The 4,074-nt window shown below is 37.5% G+C and overlaps 1 pseudogene; it reads right to left on the bottom strand.

Moving 5' to 3' along the window:
* Positions 1 to 595: 595 nt before the first annotated feature.
* LOC135274983 (5S ribosomal RNA) lies at positions 596 to 715 on the bottom strand (annotated as a pseudogene).
* Positions 716 to 4,074: the final 3,359 nt, after the last annotated feature.

The raw sequence follows: 4,074 nt of genomic DNA, 5'->3' as shown, positions 1-4,074 counted from the left end.
AAGACTTCATGTTCACATTTCTGTACCCCATTTTTTTTGTTAATGGCATCATCATTACCCCCTCATCTAAGCCAGAAAATTAATCCATTTTTAATTTTTATTGTTCTCTTATCTCTCAAACTAACAATTCACGTCTCTTGCTTGAACTATTAAAATATTTCTGTCACTGATCTCCAAGCCACCAGTTTTTCCACCACATTGATATTAGCATTTTCACTTTAAAATGCAAATAAGATACTGAAACTTTCCACTTAAAACTCTGGTTGCCTATAAGGACAGATCTGAAGGTCTTAGCATAGCATGCACATCCTTTCACAATATTTTCCCAGTCTACCTTCTCAGCTTCATCATCTGCCTCTGCTCCTTCCTTTTCTTCCTGCATTCACTTGTGTTTTATGCTCCTATAGAACAGAACCATTCATCCTTCTCTTTCACAGTTCAGAGTCCTTGAAACGTTGTTTACTCTGTTGGCTTTCAAAAGGCCTTTTCTCTTTCTCTTATCTGGACAATCGCTATTCATTTTTCAAGGCCAATATTATATGTTACTTCTACAAAACACTCCTCACCTTTTCTATTTTTTTTTAAATTAAAAAAAGGCCTACAGCACCTGATATTACCAGGTGGTTTCCTATCCAAGTACTAACCAGGCCCGACACTGCTTAGCTTCACGAGAACAGACAAGATCAAGTGCATTCAGGGTGGTATGGCCACAGAGTCCCCACATCTTCTAAAGGAAGTTCTACACTTCCTCCCTCGAGCTTCCATGGAACTTTATTCCTTCCTTTATTTTCATACTTTCTTATATTAGGTTTTTATGTGATGGTCTTCTCCAACAGTGTTTTTGAAATAGGTGATAACTATAAATGAGATTTTTGAAGACATTTTGAGATTTCTGAAACAATTGCACTTTGATATAAAAAAACTGGCCATAAAAATACCAGTCTGTAAAATGATTAAAAGTGATAACTTTCAGTCTATAAATTAATCAGGGGAAATGGGGATATAAATTTTAGCAACTTTGTGTCATTATGAGTTTGTATAAAGGGTTTTGTTAGAAGAAATAAAGGCTTAAGACCATGTGACATGTGAACTATGTTTCCAGATAAGGAGATGGCTGAACAAATGACTTCTTGTTTAATCACCTGTTCTATTTTTTATGATTTAATATATGAATCTCTTTTATATGATTGCATTTTAGATTTGATTGATTTGAGTTTTTAATTGTTAAATATGGAATTGATGAGACTTGGTTTTATGGGAATATAATTGGATGTAAATTAGGCTTTGGTCAAATTTAAACTGAAAATATATTAGGCAAATCTTTAATTTTTTTTGCCTCAGTTTCCTCATTTGTAAAATTAAAGTGACAGACTAGATGACCTTGAAGGTCCTAAGGAGGTTGAAGAGTTGAAGATTACAGTTTTATATAGAGGAAATAACTGTGTAGTTCATCAACTCTCATTTTTTCAAGAGATTATTTTGGCTTCTGGAAGCCTATGAAAAATCCCCTCATTTACCACTATTTGTATTCATTATCAAGACATTGTCTTCATATAGATTTGGTACTAGTAATCACATCAGTTTTACTATGGAAAATGATATGTTTCTTTCCAGTAGCCAAGTTTTAAACGTGAAACATGATAGGCTTAAGGAACCAGTGCTGTCAGAATTACCTATATTTAATTATTGCAAAACCGTATCATTTTTTAGAATTGTTTCAAATCTTGAGAAGATTTAATACCATAGGGCCTGATAGATCCTACAGCCTAAGAGGCAGAGCTGCTTGCACTGCAGGCTGGCGGAGTGCTGCAGAGTTCTTTCTTGTGTTCAGCCATAGTCAATGCCGACTGCCTTTATATCATTTGGTGAATTGGTTAGAGCAGCACTGCCAAGTATGGAATATGCTACCTTTACAACCTGAAAAGAAATACTAGGTGTCATTCTTCATGGTAGAGATTCCGTGACATAATAATTTGCCCTTTACATAGGAGGGGATGTTCTGGCATACTACACATCACTCAACCTCTTAAAATTGTACTGTCATGTAAAATTTGTAAGCCCCTGAATCTTTATAAGGTTTATCCTCTACTCTCTAGAGCACATGTGTTTTAACAAAGGCCTCCTACACACTTGCAAATTCTTGATCATCTCATCTGATTAACATGATGCTGTCAATATAATGGGCCAATATGATGATTTGTGGAATGTCTAGATGAGCCAAGTGATTCATCTAGACTCTGACAAAGGTTGCAGAGTTAACATAGCCTTGAGGCAAGACTCAATGTATATGTTTGTCCACTTTAACTGAATATGTATTGCTTCTTATCCTCTTTCTTGATAGGAATGGAAAAGATCACCTTTGCCAGATCAATGGCTACAGCTTGTAACCGAGGCTGTATCAATGTGTTCTGGTAAACACGCCACATCTGGCACAGCAGCTGCAATTGGTTAAGTTTATGATAGTGAATTGTCATCTTCACGATCCATCTGGTTTTATAGTATTCATTAGGCAATGATGAATTTAAATAGAGCTGTGATGATGTCCACTACTCCTACATTTTTTTCCATCTATCAGTGTGATACTATCCTCTGCCATTATCACCAGGATGAAATATTCTTTCGGGTTATAAAAGGAAAGTTTCAGAGGTTTGCATATGGCTGTGGTAGGTTCTACTGTATATACCAAGGACCAATTGTGGAGGTTCTGCCTACTACCAAGTATGTCCAGTATAATTACACATTGCAGACCAAAGCAGTGATCACCATGGACTTAGTAGACAGACCTGCTGTAAGCCATACCTAGCTTCATACCTGGCTCCCATATATCTCCACTTTAACAGGGAGCCATGATGACTTTTTGGGCCTCTGGTTATCAATGTTAACATGAATCTTGTGTCCAACAGCCCTAAGAAAATATGAATATTCCTTTCTCAAGTTTATGGCTTAGGTCCTCTTAGGGAGAACTACCAAATATAGTTGCTATGGGGTTGTAAATTTCTTTCTCCTAGGGACCCAGCATCTCTTCCAGTCATTGAATTTTAGGTGTCAAAACTGACAGGAGCCTATAAACAGCTTTTTAGTGGAGCAGCTACTCTCATTCTCTTGACTACCCATCCTTCACTTTTTTTTTTGGTTGTATAAACTAAAAAATACACTTATTCATTGTCCATCTCTTTCTCCTGAGAATGCCATGTTCTTTCAACCATGGCCTCCCATGTTTCATGGTTTTATTCCATCCTTGTTAGGACCCTGACCTTAGAATGGCGTACCTGCTGGGGTTGAGAATTTCGCTGTAAATATGCCATCTTATAATTAAGTTTTGGGACTGATATTTTGCCTTTCTGGCACTTCGGTTGCAAAAGATTAGAGCCCTTTAGATGCTGCCAAGAAGGCCCTCTGGCTTTCGTACTTTTACTTAAATTGTTGATTAATTTTCCTTTTATTGTAATCTCCATTACTAAATTTCCCACACTTCTTGAATACCTAAGATATTGCCCACACCAATGCATTCCCTTTCACTGGGTTACCATTACAAAGGTTTTATGAGTGGAGCTGTTATAGCATGCCAGGGGCCATCAGTAATCCACCTAGCACCAGGGACAAGGTCCTCATTGCCATCTGACCAGACAGTGATCCAGCTCCAACATTCCATTTTAGAGCCTGCTTCCTAGGATTACTCTTGGCACTGTCTTTTATCAAATTCCCTGGAAAAATGCTCTAATTGAGAAATGTACTTTCAGGAAGTTTCTGATTTATTATGGAAATTGGCTCATGTAAATATGGAGGCAGAGAAGTCCCATACCATGCCTTCTGCAAGCTAGAGAACCAGGAAATTTGGTGGTATAATTCAGTCCAAGTCCAAAGACCTGAGACAAGGGGTAGAGTAAGTGGGGTAGGCAGTGGCTGGTGTATGTCCTGGAGTCTGAAAACCTGAGAACTAGCTCTGATGTCTGAGGGCAGGAGAAGATGAATGTTTTAGCTCAAGGAAAGAGAAAGGAAATTTGCTTTTCCTCCACCTTTTTGTCATGTCTAGACCCTCAATAGATTAAATGATGCCCATACAAATTGGTGACA

This window comes from Aotus nancymaae, unplaced genomic scaffold (genome assembly GCF_030222135.1).
Source record: "Aotus nancymaae isolate 86718 unplaced genomic scaffold, 86718_ANA_hifiasm-v0.15.2.pri h1tg000014l, whole genome shotgun sequence".
NCBI classification, from domain to species: Eukaryota; Metazoa; Chordata; class Mammalia; order Primates; family Aotidae; genus Aotus; species Aotus nancymaae.
The sequence above is the reverse complement of the archived record's forward strand: the minus strand, read 5'-3'. Positions and strand labels throughout refer to the sequence as shown.